This window comes from Gorilla gorilla, chromosome 14 (genome assembly GCF_029281585.2).
Source record: "Gorilla gorilla gorilla isolate KB3781 chromosome 14, NHGRI_mGorGor1-v2.1_pri, whole genome shotgun sequence".
NCBI classification, from domain to species: Eukaryota; Metazoa; Chordata; class Mammalia; order Primates; family Hominidae; genus Gorilla; species Gorilla gorilla.
In genome coordinates, this window is record NC_073238.2 from 95969982 (window position 1) to 95990619 (window position 20638).

General features: G+C 32.3%; 1 long non-coding RNA gene, 1 other non-coding gene and 1 pseudogene across 4 annotated transcripts in view; all 3 read left to right on the top strand.

Annotated features, from left to right (window-relative positions):
- LOC129526273 (uncharacterized) overlaps nucleotides 1-20638 on the top strand; it is a 68563-nt gene that overhangs the window by 3723 nt on the left and 44202 nt on the right. The gene's annotated exons all lie outside the window — the stretch shown is intronic.
- LOC115930525 (U6 spliceosomal RNA) lies at nucleotides 11617-11726 on the top strand. The gene has a single exon (XR_004067154.3). It is a non-coding gene; the product is annotated as a U6 spliceosomal RNA (small nuclear RNA).
- LOC134757051 (HIG1 domain family member 1A, mitochondrial-like) lies at nucleotides 12856-19038 on the top strand (annotated as a pseudogene).

The window sequence follows — 20638 nt, forward strand, 5'->3', positions numbered from 1 at the left end:
AATCCTACACATGCTACAAGCTGTTAATAAATTACATTAAGTAAGGGAAGGGGCAATTGTGTATCAGATATGAAGGAGATAGCCTTAAATATAAATTGATTGTTGATTTTAGAAAATATTTGACCATATTACTGACAAAGCACCTCAAACTTTCTTTAGAGGTAGAAACTTAGCATTACTAAAATACAATATGCATTCCATTTACTGCAGAATTTTCCAATTCATGATAAATTATTAGTACACACTTTGCATTACAACTAGCATGGATATGAAACCCAGACCCAGAAAATCCTTCCCGGTTCGTGGATATGCCTATGATTTTTTTTAATGTCGCTGCTGTTGAACACACACATTACTTTGTTTGTAGTGCCATCCTCACTTCCATTCTCTAACCTATGCTTTCCTACTCATCTTCACATATTTCATTTATTTTGTTTCTAGACAAAGAAAATTACACTTCTCTATTTGCTTTCATTTTCTTTACAAATCACTGTTATAGCATTATTTCATGGTTGTAAATTTTTAACAGCATTTTAATGTGTTGGGGGCTACATAAACGCAGAACACTAGGTTTTGTTAACGTGTGTTTGCCGAAATGTCAAAAGTGTTTCTGGCACAAGAAGTTACACATTCAATGCTATTAGTAGATGGAAAGATTGGCTAAATGGTAACTATTGTTAGATGATGTTTGCTAAAGAAACAGTTTGGTAATAGGATTGTTTTTAATACTTGCTTAGATAAGCAGACACATTCCAAGTATTTTGAGGGGAGAAACATCTGTGCTTTTTAGAATATTTAATTTTGAGAAGCATTTCGTAATTTAAATAACTTATTTTTCTGTTTTAGAAATATCTACCAGAATCTTTTACATGTTCCATCTTCCTAACAGCTTATTATGTAATTGTGCTCTGAGGGATAGAAAACATCCTTTAAAGATTAGAATCAGTTTATGTATTCAGGTATTTCAGGAGGTTCAACAAGAAGACAGAAAGGAATACATTTAATTAGAGAACTATAGTCATTTCTAGGAGTTTCAGGTAGACATAATTTTTATAAAGCAGCATTTCATAAAAGACAATATGAGACTTCTGTGTAAATAAAAATGATCAATGAAAACAAAATACTTTTTACAGTGTAGACCAGGATGTGTATTCAATATAATTACCTAAATATAAACAACAGAATGGAACCAATTTCCAAAACTTAGTCTTTAATTTAGTCAGCATTTATCCACTTTCCTAAGAATCATTATAATAGCCCTACTTTCATTATATAATATTTGCAAAGGGATGTCTTTTATGCAGAACATGATTGAGCTATTTAGATTAAAACTATAATTACAAATTGCTTTATCAAGTTTATAATCCTCTGATGAGAAAAATGCGTTATTTACTAACCATTCTAATGACCTCACTGCTCACATAGACATTTTTGGCAAACCTTCAAGGTAAGTTTCACCAAAATTCAGAAACACATAATATTGTAGTTAATAAGCAAACTAAGCCTGGAATATAAATATATCCATCCAAATAGCAGAATTTTACAGAGATTATGGATGTCTCTGGTTTTATGAGTAGATTCTTTTATTAAAATATTTGTTTTTACATTGAATTATATTAATATTTGAACCATACTTTAAAAATCAAAAGATGATTTAGCCATGTAATAATCAAGTGCAGTGTTTTATTATTTCACCTGCTAGTTTTTCTTCCTCATGTCAAATTTTAATTATGCTCAATGTATTCTAAACATAGGAAGAAAGATAAAGGATTAAAATAGTTATTACATTAAATAATGCCTATCCTTCCCAATTAAATGTAAGTTATTTGAAGTCAAGAATCCTTTTTTGTTTGACTTGGTATTCATAGTTTTTAGAACAATGCCTGGCACATAGCAGGTAATTAGTAAATGCCTTGTTAAATTTCAAATGAAATACTCAAGCAAAATATATAAATGGTATTGCTAATGGAAACAAATATTTTAATTTAAAATTGTAATGAAGCTTTGTGGACTCCAAATCATTTTATTACTTGGACAAAATAATTAGCAAATAAAAGTCTGTAGAAAGGAGAAATGGCAGAGTGCTCTTTAATACAAATCTTGTCTTTTATATAAGAACACTTAAATGCCCAAGACTTATAACATGGGTTTTGTTAAATGTTCATAACATGTGTGAATCCTTCATCAATATTTGGAAATAACTCTGAAGAAACATATTGATTTTATTTATATATGCATTTACACTGAGTGTACCATTCTTTCTATACTACTTCAAAGAGAAAATTATTTTTTCTTAGAGTATTAATGAGCTTCTTAATACTTACTAATGAGTAAGTAAAATTGGATATCTGAAAATAATGCTTTTACATTAAAAAGTTTGGTTCAGCAAATGAGAGTCTACTTGCTTGTTCAGTTCTGCTCAATTTTGCCTGTTGCAGAACAAACACATTTGGGTTTTAAATATATTTTCTCTAGAATACTTTTAAGCAGTCAGTGATCATCTCCTGGCAATTATCCTCTTCTGCACTTCTAACAAAGTAATTTCAGGTTTCTCTGAAATGTTGTCTTTTTTTTTTTCTTCTATTTAAGTTTGTGATTTGAATTGCATTTTCTGGCTAGGCTGATTCTATTTCCTTGAGTTCAACTCTCCAGTAACATTTTCAAGTGTATCTAAGCTTACATTCCAAGGTCAGTAAGATTACTGTCGACAGTCTAAATTCTATGTTAAAAATTTCAGACACAATTGGGAATTGTCATGTTATATTTTTAGCCTGAAGTTGTGTTTACACAGTTTTTTATTCAGATGATCAATTATTTTTAGCAAATATGCCTTTGAAGAAAGCAAAATAGACATTTCATGAATAAATTAATAACCTTATACCTAGAACTTTCATTAACTGATTTCTACTTGTGTTAGTATGCTCTTGCATTGCTATAAAGAAACACCCAAGGCTAGGTAATTTACAAATAAAAGAGGTTAAATGGGCTTATGATTTTGCAGGCTTTAAAAGAAGCATGATGTTGGCATCTGCTTCTGGTGAGGCCTCAGGAAGCTTACAATCATAGTTGAAGGTGGCAGGGAGCCAGAATCTCACATGGTCAAAGGAGGGGCAAGAAAGAGTCAGGGGAGGTGCCACATTCTTCTAAACAACCAGATCTTGTGAGAACTCACTCACTATCTTGAGGACAGCACCAAGCCATTCAGAGTGATTTGCCGCCATGTCCCAACAGCTCCCACCAGGCCCCACCTCCAACATAGGCAATTACATTTCAACAGGAGATTTGGAGGAGACAGATATCCAAATGATATAACTACCATTTTGATTGTGAAGCTCTTCTTTGTTTGACATTAGATGAACAGAAAGATGAATAGAAACTGTCATTTTTTTTCTTTCTGGGGCAGTGGCTCCTGCCTATAATCTCATCACTTTGGGAGGCTGAGGCAGGAGGATTACTCAAGGCCAGGAGTTCAAGGCCAGCCTGGTAAAAATTGTGAGACTCTCCCTCTAAAAGATAAAGAAAAAAAATAGCCAGGTATGGTGTTGTGCAAGTGTAGTTTCAGTTATTGAGAGGCTGAGGCAGAAGGATTGCTTGAGCCCAAGTGTTCAAGGTTGCAATGAGCCATGATCACACCACTACACTCCAGCCTGGGCTACAAAGCAAGACACAGTCTCCAAAAAGAAGACATTATCATTTTTCAGGATAGGAATATACATGATAGAGAAAACTACATATTAACAACTGACTACAGTAAATGTGTTTCACTATGACATATTGAAAATTCAAGTTTAATGTAGTCTCTCCCTGAGATAGTGGGAGGAAAATCCTCAGAAATGTGGTATGATGACTTTTTAAACTTGGATTTCAAGGGTAAGTGCATATACCATCTGTTTTCAAATATTTTATAAACTATACATAACTTAGCACTTGGTCACAAACTCTCTACGAAGAAATGTTTCCATTCGTTATATCAACATTCAGTGCATTAGAGAAAAGGCCAGCATTAGATACAATTGCCCACTCATGAGTGTATAACCTTCTAATGACTAGGAGTTAGGGGAGTAATGGCCTCTGCATGTTATAAGGATATGAATGCGGAGTGGAGAGGGAAGTTTGTTGCACTTTGCATCTTGCATGTTTTAATGATGCTTTCAGCCCAAATTGACTCTAAAATTAGCTTTCATTAAAAAAAGCAACTAATAGGAAAAAACTGGGCCCAATATTGACAAGCCATGATTGAAAAGATTCATTAAAATCTCACATGTCACCAGACACACATCTTGAGATGTGATTCACAGGTCCTAGGAGCACAATCCGCTGAGCAGTGATACGGCTTCAAGGAGATATCAATTTGCTGCCAATCCTTTCTCCTTTTTTTCTTTTGTTCACTAAACTCAATAAATAGTGCTGTTTTACTTGTACATAAAGATTCATGGTACATAGAGTTTTCAGACATGTTGAAAAATATGGGAGAGAAAGAAACAATTTTAATGGGGTGTGTATATATATTGATGGAGCTAGTTCTGAAGCCATTTGTTGATGTTGGCAAGAGGATAAAGTAAGAGCAGACTAAGTTTAATTTATTGTTTCTACTTCCTTGGGCTCTGAAAAAAGATCTTGGATAAGGGCTTTAAAAATAAGCACTGCATTTAATTGCTTTTGCAAAGAAAATCTTTCATGTTGATAGCCATAAATATTAATGAGTTATAAGAATAGAAAAATGAGATAATGGGAATAGAAGCCTTCATCAGAATAACAATGCATGAAAATCAATTTTAGGACTTCAAATTCCAGCCCTGTTTGGGTAACTTTTACTTTGCTAACCTCCTACTGAAAGCAACTATGAAAGCTGGATAAAGAACATAAAACAACTGCTTGAATTCTTCATTATATAATCCAGGCAACCTGAACTTTAGTGGTCAAAAGAACAGAGAAAACAAAAATCCAGTCTGGTGAGATTTTCAAATTAGTCTCTTGGACTCTCTCGTTGGGTAAATTCCTTTCCTTTTTTTCTTATTCACACATCAAATAGGGAAACTGCCCTTTTAACTCACTTTAAGAGGAACATGGTACTCTAGGAACACGAAACATTTGTTCTAACTAGAAGACAGAGATTGGCATTTTGGAGTTCCACGAACACCAGGAGTTGTTCAGAAAGATCCTGAACTGCAGAGTGAGGCTAACCTACTAAAATTCACAGAGGTAAAACTTAAAAAATAAAGAAATAAACAAAGGGTACTTCTATATATTTTCCAGAAAGAAAACTTCAAACACAGATAGTTTAACCAGTTATATTTACCAACACTTTAAGAAAGAATTAACACCCATCTTAAACTCTCTAGGGAAGACAAATTTAAAAATAAAGCATCTCTTAATTTTCTTTATGAATTAAGCATAATAACTAAAACAACAAAAACGTTACAAGAAAAGAAAAATTATATCTTAGTTTTTTACTTGAAATCAGATGCACAAATGTCTATAGAAATTTTAGCAAATTAAATAAAGTAGAACATAAAAAGATTATATATCATGATTAAGATGAGTTTATATCAAGAATTCATTTTTAATTTAATATTTAAAAAATCAATAAATTTTAGTATACCTACAAAATAAAGGGAAATCTATCAATAGATGCAAAGACCTTTGACAAAAATCATGATAAATCAAAAATTTGTTTACTCATGATTAAATATCTCAGAAAACTGAAAATAAAATTGAACTTTTTAAATCTGATGAAGTATAACCAATAGCTAATAAAGCAAAAATAGCATCAGTGATTAAAAACTGCAAATCTTTCCTCTGAGATCAATTACATAAACATGTCCACTACCACCAATTCTAGTCAACAATGCAGTTAGGATAGCAAATAAAAGACACATATAAATATTGAAATGGAATAAATTAAACTATCCACATTCAGTTAAAATCTCCAAAGGAAAATGAAGACAATCTATAAAAATTTAAAATAACTGTATTTGTTGTTTGATTAAAAGTTAATATACAAGAAATTAATTGTATTTTCATATTTTAGAAAAATCAGATAAGCCATCGATCATATCATTAGAAGCTTAAAAATTTACATTCATCTAACATTGTCTTTATATGGAAAACTATAAAACATAATTGAGTGAATTCAAAATTATAAATAAGATGAAAATTTTACACTTATAGATTAAAAACTCTATATTGTCAAGACTTCCCGAAATGATGTATTGAACAAAAGCTAATGAAAACAGTGGCAGTTTTTTTCAAAATTGTTTTAAATTTATATAAAAGTCAAAATGGCTAAGTTAGCAAAAATACTTTTGAAGAAAAATAAAGCTTAATATTTACACTGTAAAATTTCAAGGCCTTTGGTTAAGATGCAGTAATTCAAGCACTGTCTTATTAGTGAAAGAATACATAGATACAGGTATGTAACAAAATGGAAAAAACAATCTAATGTATATGTGATCACCAATTGTATAACAAAGTAACTACAGCAATGACACTGCCATGGCTTGAAGCAGAAGTGTTATTTTCAATAAATCTGTGATTTTTAAATTGAATTCTAGGATATCAAATTAAAGGGACTCATGGACTTGAGTGGGAAAAAATTACAACTTAACCTGTGCTAATCTCTAAGCAAGGTTTATTATTCGTTTCATATATGAATATAGGCAGAAAATAGCATTAGTATTAGCAGTACCTGGAAACTGTCACCAATAAAAATCATAGATTTTGCAGTTATTGAAGAAATCTTGAAATGCCATGTCAACGTATGGTATTTGAAAAATCAAATTAGCTATCAGACTTGCTGCTGAATATTGTTACTATTTAAATTATTTTTCTTTTCTTTTTTTTTTCTTTCTGAGACAAAGTCTCAATCTGTCGCCCAGGCTGGAGTGCAGTGGTGCGATTGATCTAGGCTCGCTGCATCCTCCACCTCCCGGGCTCAAGAGATTCTCCTGCCTCAGCCTCCCGAGTAGCTGGGATTACAGGCACGGCACCATCATGCCCGGCTAATTTCTGTATTTTTAGTAGAGACGGGGTTTCACCATGTTGGCCAGGCTGGTCTTGAACTCCTGATCTCAGGTGATCCGCCTGCATCAGCCTCCCAAAGTGCTGGGATTACAGGTGTGAGCCACCACACCTGGCCAATTATTTTTCATATTTAAAAATCTTATTCTGCTAAGACGTAAGCTTAGCTTTCTTTTTATTTCCAATAGATTTAATGTTACAAGTATATATAAGGATATAGAATCAATTGGGTATACTTATGGTAAACAAACAAAAGACCAAAAACAACAGCAACAACAACAACAACAAATAATATTTCCCTAATTAACATGGTACACAGAAAATTGTTTCCAGATGGACTTACATCTTTTTTTTTTTTTTTTTTTGAGACAGAGTTTCACTCTTGTTGCCCAGACTGGAGTGCCATGGCATAATCTCGGCTCACTGCAACCTCTCTCTCCCAGGTTCAAGCGATTCTCCTGCCTCAGTCTCCTGAGTAGCTGGGATTACAGTCATGCGCCACCAAGCCCGGCTAAGTTTGTTTTTTAGTAGAGACAGGGTTTCTCCATGTTGGTCAGGCTGGTCTCGAACTCCCAACCTCAGATAATCTGCCCACCTTGGCCTCCCAAAGTGCTGGGGTTACAGGTGTGAGCCACTGCGCCTGGCCTTGGACTTATATCTAAATATGAAATTAGATCAATAAAGCTTTTAGAAGATAACATAGGGGGATATTATAAGGAACTTGCCAGTGGCACTCTTTTTTCTTGAACAGAAAATAAAAAGCACTATACAAAAAAAATGACTAGTAAATTGGACCATTTTAAAGTGAGTAGTCATCAAAGGGCACATTAAGACTGTGAAGAGTCAAGCCACAAGATTAAAGAAATATAGACAATATAATATTTGATATTTAATTTTTCTAAGAAAATATTTAAAAACTTTTTCAAAATAATAAGTAAAAGAAGACAAAGAACTCAATAAAAAATGGGCAAAGGGCTTGAACAGGTGTTCATATAAGTGTCTTCCCAATGGGTCCTAAGCTTACCAAAAGATGTTCAAAGTTACCAGTCATCAAAGTGCAAATCCAAACACAATGAGACATATAGCAGTGGCATATCTACTATTACTTTTTTTCTTTTTTAAAGTACTATAATGATCAAGCATCGAAAACATATGGAGCAACTTGAACTCTTCAAGTCCTATTGGTGGAAGGGGAAGTTAGAAAAAAAATATTAGAAAAATGTTTTGCAGTATCTTCTAAAGTTGAACTATGCATTTTCTATGACCCAGACCTTGTAGTCTTAAATAGAAATGCTTACATGTGTTCATCAAAGGGCATCGACCAGAGTGTTGATGCTTAATTCATTATGTATCTAAACTAGAAAAAAATAGTCCATCATAGCTGAATGTATAAATAATTCCTATTATATTCATATAATGAAAATCAGCTTGATAATGGAGACAAACCATTATTTGAATCACTTAACAATTAAAAAAAGTTTTATTGATAAATTGGCAAAATAAGCTAGACACACAAGAAACTTTATGATTTATGTAAAATTCAAAAGTAGGCAAATTTTACTTATCTTATTTATGTTAGAAAACTGAATTATAGTTAACTCTGGAATGGAGTTGGCATGAAAGAAGTTTTGTAGATGTTCCATATCATTCTGTGTCTTGACCAGTGTGGTCACTACATGGGTGTATACATGTGTTTTAAAATATGCATTAAATTTTACAGTAAGGTTTGCAAACTTACTGCATGAATGTTTGTTTCAGTAAAAGCATTTCCTCTACTTAATACCAGCCAATATCCGTTTACATGAAAACAACAATAGAAAACTTACCAACTCATTTTTCATTAAAATGCCAAATCAAGATGATCTATTAGACATATATTCTATAATGAGAATGTAATAAAATTTTCTCCATTTTTAATGAAAATGGAGTAAGTGAACATGAGCTTAAACTGTGGGTAAACAAATATTCTTAGAAACTAGGTAAAGAGTTGGAAGAAATGTTATGTCTATAGAAGCTGAAATTAAACAGAAGGCAAATTACAGAGATTGCTTACTGCTTTATTTGCAAATTTATTGTGCTTGTAGCACAATAAATTATTCAATTTACCCCAATTATTGACTGATTGTTGTGTTCTTAGAACTGTTAGGTACTTTAGAAAGGCACAGTGCCTTTTAATTATCTGCAAGACTTCAGTCCCAATCTGATATCTGAGTTCAGAAGGGACAGATCAGGCTACAATTTTTAGACTACATGTACCAATTCCAGACTCAATAAAAAAGTGACTCTTTCAATATTTTTATTAACTGTGTTGAAGATATCTAGAAAGACCTTGAACCCAGTCACTGACACATCTGATATGTAACAAAAGAAACAGAAATCCCAATACAGAAAAATAGAGAATGAGTCAAGGATTATTCAGGCACAGACAAATAACCATTGAAAGTATTTTTCATGCTGGGGTTTCCATTAGATCTTAGAAACTCCTATTAACAGTTAGGTTCCCAAACCTCTGAAATAATAACATGTACTTTCTTCAATCAACTCTTCTGTGTAATGTGTGAGCAGAGGATCTTAATAGCCTATTTCATATTGGGAAAGAAGGACTAAAGAAGAAGGATCTGCCTAGATTATTGCAAATGCCAATACTAAACCTGTCACTGGTTATTAAACAAATACATACATGAAAGGAGAAAAAAAGGGATATGAAAATTTAGCAACATAATAAACAAAGAAGAATATAGAACTCAAGGTACGAAGTACAACGCACTTTTGAAACAAAGATCAAAGGAATGTGGTATATAAATTTTAGCAAGCATCTATGTATACTTTAAAATTTTGTGTAAATTTGGATTCTAAAAGTAAGAGAGTAGTATAAAAAGAGCTTATTGATATCCATGAAAATTTTAAAGAAATACAAATATTAGAATTTTATTAGAAATATTAAGGTTCAGAATCAATTATGTAAAGTATCAGATGATAAATGTGGGACAACACATTTAAATTTGCTCTGATGATAGTATAATGATAAAGAACAAAACAGATCAAAAATAATGTGTAAAGTCATACATCTTCAAGTAGACATTATGAGAAATGGCCTATATCATGTGAATCAGAAGCAGTAACAGAAGCAATAATCACATTTAAAATATGACAAAACTGTCTTGAAACAGTCTGTGACTTTCAAAGGTTTGGTATGGATCAGGCAATATAAGGAAGAGGTATAGTGTGGTTAACATTTTGAATTTCCAGGAGAAGTAAAGAAAAAAAGGCAGAAAAATAAAAAGTCCTTCTACACAGAATGAAAAACCATGGAGGCCTCCAAATTTTTATTGATAATATTGAACTTTGGAAGATAAAATGGTAAATCACTACGATTCTTGAAGGATTGGGTTGGTAACCAAGCATTTCTATGCAAGAAAACTAACTAATATGGGAAGAAACCAAACAAACAAAATATTAAATATGTGTCTACGGGAGTGGCTGCAGGCATATGCCCAATGCAAAAGGCAGTTTTACATTGTAAAGACATTTACATTTAATGCAATGTAAAAGTTTTACATTTACATTACAATGTAAGAGCTGGATCACAATAAGAACTTTAGAATATGATATCATAGAATACATTTTTTGAACAAATTATGAAATCAGTTCATGTAAAATCACATGTAGATAATTATAAAAATAGTTATGAAATAATTCAAATATATATATAACTAAAACAAAAGCTATAAAATAGTAATAGTAATAGCAATACTAGCATAATGTTCCTTAATTGTGATATGTTGACATAATGTAGACAATTCTTAGAAAATCAGTACACAGAAATAATAAAATTGAATTTTGTTAATCTACCTTGGTATGTGTCAGTATATACTTTATTTCCTTAACTGGGTTATTTAAGAAATATGGACATTTTTAAACTTGATTTTAAGTTAATATATTTTTAAAATAGTATGAAACTCTATACATTTGCAACAAATACAGTAATATAAAAACAACGTATGCTTGTGGGAAACTTAGAGAAAAACAATTGCAGCAAAAGGAACAATAGCAAATGAAAAGCATAGAACAACAGAACTAAGACCAAGTAGATTATTTTGATAATACTACACTGAGAAAACCATTACATCAGGTCAAAAATTAATATCTACGTGTAAGCTATTTACAGAAAATAAATGTAGAACAAATCTGCTTTGAAAGTTTAAGGTAATAATATGGAGAAAAAAATGTGTCCAATAATTGCAAAGCAAAGGTATGCTTAAATAATAAATGCTAGATAATGTTAAAGTTAGAACAAAAATATTAACTTAGTCAAAGAAGATCTTATATTTTTTTAGAGTGTGAACCATAGTGATTATGATGAAAACACAATATGGATTAAGTAGAACTCTAGCAGATAAAAAAAATTAAAAGTTTAAAGAGAAAGCCGTAGAAAGGCATTAATAATGAGTCCGGTTTAGCACACATCTCATAAATTGATAGGTCCAGCTCTCAAATATGAACATAACATTGAGTTTCTGATAACAATCAAAGTGTACTGAGCTATACTTTTTGTTTCCACAGCATTAATAGAAGATTTGTTTCAAAAAGATCAAGGTGCTTGCCTCTGTAGCACATATACTAAAATTGGAAGGATGCAGAGAAGATTAGCATGGCCCCTGCCCAAAAAGCTAAAAATAAAAATTTTAAAAAGAAGATCAACTAATACAAACCAGTGGTAACCTCAAAAAATTGCAGAATTATATAGCTAAATTTTTTGATTGGGATACCTACCACTATACATTAATAACAAAGATGAAAAATGATGCCAATGATATCTAGGAAATGATATGGAGGGATTCTCAGGATATACGGTTAAATAGAAAAAAGAAATGTGTAAAATAGTATCTACAGCATGCTACCTTTTGTATATATACTTGTGAAAGTCCTATACGGCATCTTCTTTCAATACAAGGCTATTGGTCTACCTTGAAAATTTTTCGTTTAGTGTAGCCACTTTCATCAATCATCTTACCTAGATCTAAGTAATTCGCTGTACCTTCTATATCAGCACTGTTGCTTCACCTTGCACTTTTATGTTATGAAGATGGCTCCTTCCTTAAACTTCATGAACTAACCTCTGCTAGCTTCAAACTTTTCTTCTGCAGCTCACCTCTTTCAGCTTTCATAGAATTGCAGAGAGATAAGGTGTTTCTCTGGATGAGGCTTTGGCTTAAGGAAATATTGTGGCTGGTTTGATCTATCCGGACAACTCAAACTTTTCTCTGTATCAGCAATAAGGCCATTTTATTTTCTTACAATTCTTGTGTTCACTGGGGTAGCACTTTTAATTTCCCTAAGAACTTTTCATTTGCATTCATAATTTAGCTAACTGTATATCCAATTGTTTAAAGACACAAACCAACATTTTCTGATCCACAAGGGTTCAATGGTTTTTGAAAAATAGAGCTTCACAGATACGAATTTCTAGATGTAACTGGAAAATACTGATAGCTCCTGATTCAATGCTTTATTTGCATTCAATACCATGAAAAGGAAGACATTGCTTATTTGGAAAGTTAGATCCAACTTATGTAGCTCCTCCCACACCTCATGTTTGGCTGTTCCTCATTGATTTCTATATCTCTTTCCCCCTTAAATACCACTGCTTTTGCCTATTTTTCCCCTTTTTAAATTTAATTTTAAACCATGTGAACACACTTCAAAAATGTCTTATCATATATATATAATTTTAAACCATTGCATTAGTTCCTTTTGTTCTTATGCAGTTTACAATTGGTATTTATAAAAATTTAATTTTCAACCATCTACAGAATTGTGAGAAAACTGGATATCATGACTGCTGGAAAGAGGATATTTGAGGAGGTAATTTTTACCTCCATCTGTATCAACACTAGCTTCATTTTTCATCTATAGCAAAAGTTCTACTTAATATGATGAGACTCATTGAAAGTAAGAAAGCAAAAAAAAAATTCATAAAAACACTAACACTGCAGAACTTGATACCCTCTTCTTAAAGCAAAACCTTGATTATTTATAATCATAGCAATGAAGCATATCACTATCCTTTTATCTCTTTATAATTTATTCGCACGTCAATGGTCTACAACTTAACATTAAAACTTTTATTTTTCTAAGAAGCAAATGTGGTCTCAAGTTAACTTCCAATCAATGCTTTTCATAGCTTTTTGGATGCAAACATGGGGAGTCATTAAATTCACAGTTCAGCTCTTGTTCTTTGCTCTTTAATTCTCACATTTTCTTTCTGTGTTAGAGGATCAAAGAAGACGCCTTCAAATAAATGTGCCACATTATAATCCTTTAGATTTAAACCACAGGTTCCCTACCCTGTAGCTAAAGCATCTACTTCTATAGTAAGCTCTGCTCATTTGGATACAACTTGAAGAAAATATCTATTAGCCTTTTTCTAAGTGCATTCACAAATTGTTTTTAAACACTTCTATAAAACAGAGAAATAATAACTAGTCTAACATTTCTGAAAGAAAACACTTTTGATAATATAAAAATTATATATTCATGAAACAAGCAGTGCTAGAGAGGTTAAACACTGCAAAAAGTCTAATTTAAGATGCAATTATGGATCACTCAGCTTGCTTTCTGGGAACCATGAGAATTTTAAATCGAAGTGAGTATAAATTACAGCTCATTGTGTCCTATTTAATTTACTTATGTCATAACATTTTCATATCTAATGTGATATATTATTCAGTCATCTCAGTAAAATGTTGCCTTTTTGTTTGCAGTATCATGATAATAAAATTGTCTATTTAAATTTTTTAATAAAAAATAAATGCTTTGTACTTTCTGAAAACAAATGCAACATTAATGTATTACTAAGAAAAAATGCCACAAAATCATTACAAATGTTTAAGCCCTGTTAACGAAAGACATCTAACATGACTGTTTCTTTCTGAAAGATCAATTTTAAAAATTAGTATTTTCACAATTAGTTTGATGGTGAGCAATTGTTACACATTCAATATATGATTTTCTGTAATAATGGGCAAGGATGCCCTATCTACATAACTTTCTATCTGGTGGTTGGAATGTTCCATCTTACAACATCTTACATCTTATAAATCTATATTTTGCAATATAGATTTAAAACAATTACCAAGTTTTAGAAAGTGACCATTTCCTCAAAATGAGACAGATCTTCACAATTTTTATCCAGGACATTACCAATAATACTTCCAGATTTCCCAGCCACTAATCCAGCTTCTCCTCCATCTCCATTGTTTATGCTCCTATCCTAGTTAAATAATGTCTGCCTTATGGACAGAGAATTCTGCCTTATAATGCTTTTTATGGTACACAGCAAAGGTATTCATTTGGGCACAGAATGAACAAATAAAATATAATATTAAAATATTTATTTAATTTTCTAAACATTTAAAATCAGACTTCTAAATGAAAGCAGTTCATTTATTATTCATTAAGTTTACTGAATTCACCTCACTACTGAGTGAAATACAATACTCATCTTTCTGAAATACAGTAATATCTAAAGAAAAGAAGCATATATGAGACAAATTTTTTCAGAACTCATTAATTTAAACTTGCATGTTTCATGTCTAACTGCATGTGCAGAGACTATTAAAATCTAATTCAACCACATTGATTACTAGTGTTAAGTATACCATAGCTTTTTCTGCAAGCTATATTTATAATATAAATGATTCATATGCCATATTTTAAATAAAACTACACAAAAATGCTACACTTGATTTCTGTTATTAAAGCTTTATGGGAGGTATATCTTTCCTTGTGAACATGGTCATTTATCAAATGTACTCTATGTACTTATATGGATATCCTAAAATTCTCTGAATTAGACTCAAATTTTTCCATAGAGCTTCAGGAAACTTAATCATTTTAAAATATGATATTTTCAAGGATGAATCTTGAAAATACTTACAATCTATTTTGATACATGATTTCAGTGAGGAATCAGACTAAATAAAATACTTGACAGTTCACATGAACAATGAGATTTGTTGTGGCTTATGAATATTTGAAAATGTGGCTGTTTATATGAGTTGATCAGTTATTTCTATGAAGATGATTCATCTGGCAACTTTGAACAGATGTGATTTTTGAAAGTAACAAATTTCAGGTAATGTAAATCCAGATTAATTTAGTCAATGAACCACAAAAGTGACTCATATAGCAAATATTTATCAAGTCAACGAAGGTCAGAATATGATGATTACAGTACACACCTCACTTTTAAAAAATAATATGTCTAACAACCAAATTACAACTATATTGTCAACAGTGTGTAAAAAAAGCTTGATAAAAATGTGAAAAAAAGAATTCAATAGGTAAGAGATATCAGAAGTTGGAAATTCTGTTATCTGAGATACCTGATATCACTGTGCACCTGGAAATAAAAACGATGTCCATTTCACAACTTCCCTCCTTGTGATCTCAGACATACACACTGGCTTTATCCTAGAGTGTCATTTGATGGACAGCTGGACAGTCATCCCTCAAGTGACAGTTTGTTCATTCTGGTTTTCTGTGTTTTTTGTTCTGACTTTTCAGTTTAGGTTGGTAGCTACGACCAGCAATGATATGGGCTTGAGTTGTAGAAGTGTACTGACAAGAAGTTGCTTATTGCAAATAAGTGCAGAAGGTCAACAAACCAGAAGTCCAGAAGTAATTTGAGTTTGGAAATCAAACATAACAGTGAGGCAACTGTCAGGTGATGAACTCAACGTAGACTGTTATGGAAGGATGAGCTGTCAGATCTCTCATGAGTGATACCAGAAATGAGCCAAAGCTATCTAGGGAGACAGAAAGAAAACTCAGGGGTCAGAGTTCCTGCACGCTAGAAGTAACCTAAGTCAAGTTCTAGTCAAGTTTCTATCAGGTCACTGGGGACATCCAATGCTCTTATTAAGTCCTAGTACAGAAAATGTCTAAGCTATTAGGAAAGAAGTCTGTAAACTAAAGTAATAGCTAGAATGGCTCTGAAATTCTGAATAATAGATACTAAAAAGGGACTTTTATTTTCTTTAAAAATGACCACATTCAGATGAATCAATTTTTAAAAAGATGAAATACATTATAAATATTATAAATTTGAAATAAATAAAATTTTCTGTATCATGACATATCCAGCTTATAGGCTGGCTCCTTTCATTTAGACACAAACTCTGGAAGACCTTCATCAGTCATTGAACTAAAATCTATGATAGGAAGCAGTCACTTTCCTTACTGATATTTTAAATATTAAAAAGTTAAATTTCAGAAAAGTTTTAAAATTAAACTTTTAGAAATTATATTACAATACCATTGCATACCTACTTTTGATAATTATTTAATTAATTTTTTTATTAATTTGAATCCAAAGAACTGTTCTCATTAAGTCCTTTGGAAATTTCATGTATTTTTACTATTTTTACAACCTAGGGTGAAGTTTTTCTCTTTAGTTATGATTAAGCTTTTCTCAGTCTTAATGATTAAATGTGTTTTTAAAGGAAACATAAGCTATTCACCCATTCAAGTTCACACACACACACACACACACACACACACACACATTGAACCAAGGGAGAAAGATTAGATATTTATTGTACTTCAATTGCTTGTGGCTTTCTAGTGATAGCTAAGTACCTGTCCACCAACCCAGCTCTCCCATATTTCTTATCTAATAACATTTAAAAAGCAAATGGAAATATAATAGAAACAAAAATTGAAATCTGATCTACAAAATCTTAAATTATCATCATTATGTGTAATTAACTCCATAAATCAATTGGCATACTATCTAAAAGCTGTAATCGATTGACTTATCTCAATTTTATATGACTAATATTGACCAAATAATTAAAAATTATTAAAAATAAAGCTCATGACTCATATGCTCTTCTTAGTTATGCTATATGACAGAACTATTAAGACAATTAACAATTAAATCCTGCCTATCACTCAGCCTTGTGTTTATATTCACTTATTCATCAATTCAAGAAGAACTGTTTGAATAACTAATTTACATCAGGAGACAGAGTAGTGAAAAAAAACAGACAAAATCGTGGCCTTTCTAAAATGTGCATTCTACTGGAAGAAGACAGATAACAAGTGAACATTATAAAATATTAGACATAAAATATACAGCATCCCTGGTGGTGATCACTGCTTAGACAAAGGAGAATAGGGAATGCTGAGGTGGAGACTGCAATCTGAAATAAGATTATAAAAAAAGGCTTCAGTGAGAATGAGATTTTAGAGCCTAAAGAAGGTGAGAAAATGAGCCTTGCAGTTATACTGGAGAAAAGCATTCCAGACAAAAATAACAACTGCAAAGGCCCATTGGCAAGATCTCTGTGATTGAATTCAAGAACCAGCAAATTGGTCAGGGTGAAAGAGCACAAATAGTAAAGGCACTAAAAATAAAAGAAGGTGAAGACAGCGAGGTAGGAGGAAGGCAAATCATGTGGGGCACATTTTGGATTTCACTCTGGGTGATATGGGAAGTTATTTGTGGGTTTTGACTCTAGAGAGTCTAATTTCTTTTTGTTTTTTTTTTGTTTGTTTTTTTTTTTTTTCGAGACAGAGTTTCGCTCTGTCACCCAGGCTGGAGTGCCATGGGGTGAACTTGCCTCCTGGGTTCAAGCGATTCTCCTGCCTCAGCCTCCTGAGTAGCTGGGATTACAGGTGCCTGCCACCAAGCCCAGCTAATTTTTGTATTTATAGTAGAGATGGGGTTTCACCATCTTCGCCAGGCTGATCTTGAACTCCTGACCTCGTGATCTGCCCGCCTCAATCTCCCAAAGTGCTAGGATTACAGGCATGAGCCACCATGCCTGGCCTCGTTTAACTTATTAAAGTTAAGTGCAAGATAATACTGCCTCACACTTATAGATGGATAGAAGAATGGGGACTAGATGTTTAGATAGATATTCCTTAATACTAATATAATAATATGTATTATGAATAATATATAATTTGTATATTTTATTAAAGTGTATGCATATTAAAGAAACTAATTCCATTTTAGTTTCTGAAAAAATCTTCTTAATAAAAGTGTTTTTACATCCATACAAATTCCTCTCAGACCTATGCCTCTTTAAAAACAAGAAACATTAACACAATTTTCACAAAATATTTATAGAAAGCATTTATCTTCACATAATTAAGGTTATGTATGAAAAGCCTACAGCTAAAGTCATAATAAAAGAGGAAAGGCTGAAAACTTATTCTCTAAGATCTGGTACAAGGCAAAGATGCCTCCCCATTCAACATAGTACTGAAAGTCCTAGCCAGGGGAGTTAGATAAGGAAAAAAAAAAAAAAAAAAGACATTCAAATTGGAAAAGAGAAGTAAAATTCTCTCTCTTTGGAGATAACATGATCATATATGTAGAGAATCCTAGAAACTCAACAACAACAAGAAAACTGTTAGAAATAATAATCAAATTCTGTAAACTTACATGATTAAAATCAACACATAAAATTTAGTGAAATTTATGAACACTGACAACAAACCTTTCAGAAACGAAATTCAAAAAACATTTGCAATGTTAACAACAATAAAAATGCTTAGGAATAAACTTATCCAAAGAGGTGAAGGACACTTACACTGAAAACTATAAAACACTAACGGAGGAAATTAAAGCAGACACAGATAAAAGGAAAGACATGGAGTGTTCATGAATTAAAAGAGTTAATATTGTTGTTTTCTCACTTTAGGGAGATTCTTTAAGCAATTACATATCAGCAGACACAGATGTTTTCCCTTCTTCATATGATGAAGATCAGGGACCCAAACGTTAGAAAGGCTAATGAGGCACCATTTGTCCCCATTGGAATGGCTGATTTCATAGCAATTGTTGTATATGGGTTATACAAGCTGAAAAGCAGGGGGAATACTAAAATACACCTTCATTTGATCCACATGTGTGTGGCAGCTCAAGGCTTTGTTGTAGGAGCAGTGACTGTTAGTATGAGCTATTCCATGTGTCAGGAATTCTGGGAAAAACATAAGCCTTAGAAGAAGAGATGCCGTCTTGATCTTGTTAAAGGAGCTTGCTGTAGTTAGACATCTTATTATTGAAGTTATATGTTAATGTTGAAAATAAACTATTTGAGTGTGTTCAGATTATAACATGGTGTTTTGAATACTGACTTCCTTTCTTGCAGGCTCATCTTGCCTGGTGACCAAATTACTAGTGACTAATTTACTAGCTAGGTCATTCAGGGGAATCAAGTTAACACAAAAGAAACACATCACCTAAATGCAATTGATGGTGCTAAAGTGTCCATCTTCTTAAACTGTTAAGATGCAATTCATTCTAAAAAAGATAGCAGACCAACCCTGAACCCCAGTTTGCTGAAGAATCTTGTTTTGGATGTTATATAAGAGTCCTATTTGCCTCAGTTAATTTACCTTTTTTTCAGCCTGTGTTGTGGACTGGCTGGCTCTTTTAGAACTCTGTCAAAAAAGTGCATGGAATATAACTTGTAAAGCCTCCCACAGTTGCAAGTATATATATATGTGTGTGTGTGTTTGAAGCAAATCTAGAAAGTTTACAAGAGAGCTGCACAGTAGCAGTGTTTATTGAAGAATCACAATTGCAAACATAAGAATAATTTAATTATTGATTCTATTTGAGTTATTTTGTAATTGCAGAACTATATATTTGCTGCTGTTAGAATAATCTTTAAATGTCGTCTTGAAATAGAAATAAGTATTTTAAGTGCTCATGCAAAGGTAAATGAAGAACACTTTTTAAATGTATGCATTGTTTATATTCTCCATAAGAATGTTTAACGTTTAGTTGTCAACATATATATACTACTGGGTAGTAACGGCCTTTCCAATATATAATTAGGGGAAACAGCCAGGAGAGGTTCTGCAGCCTGACATCCAGCACAGTTTCTATTTGAAACTATTTCTAATATATTTGTTTTTGCCAAAATTCAAACATTTTTATTTGGATTATATAAAGGAATCTCTAAAGTGGGAATTCCAATTTCTTTCCCTTGTTATGATAGGTAAAAAAAAGAAGTTAGAAAGCAGTGTGGTTATCCCTAAGAAGATTTTTTTCTTTTTTTGAGACAGAGTTTCGTTCTTGTTGCCCAGGCTGGAGTGCAAAGGCGTGGTCTCAGCTCACTGCAACCTCCACCTGGAGTTTAAGCCATTCTCCTGCCTCAGGCTCCCAAGTAGCTGGGATTACACATGTCCACCACCACGCCCAGCTAAGTTTTTGTATTTTTAGTAGAGACGGGGTTTCACCATGTTGGCCAGGCTGGTCTTGAACTTCTGACCTCAGCTGATCCACCTGTCTCAGCCTCCCAAAGTGCTGGGATTACAGGCGTGAGCCACTACACCGAGCCAGAAGATTTTTTTTTTTTTAAGGTCGATCTGATCTTGCTCATCTAGAAGTGTTCAGAAAATCAGTCACTTGGAAGTCAGAGCCCACAAAGACTGATCATACTCTGACAATAGGATTATTTTACAGAAAATCTCAAAGCACAGAGATACATCTCAAATTCATAAAATGATATATAAAATTAACATACATTTTTGTATACTTCATATGATTCAGACGTATGCTAAAGATAATATGTATTATCTCACTTAATGCTCA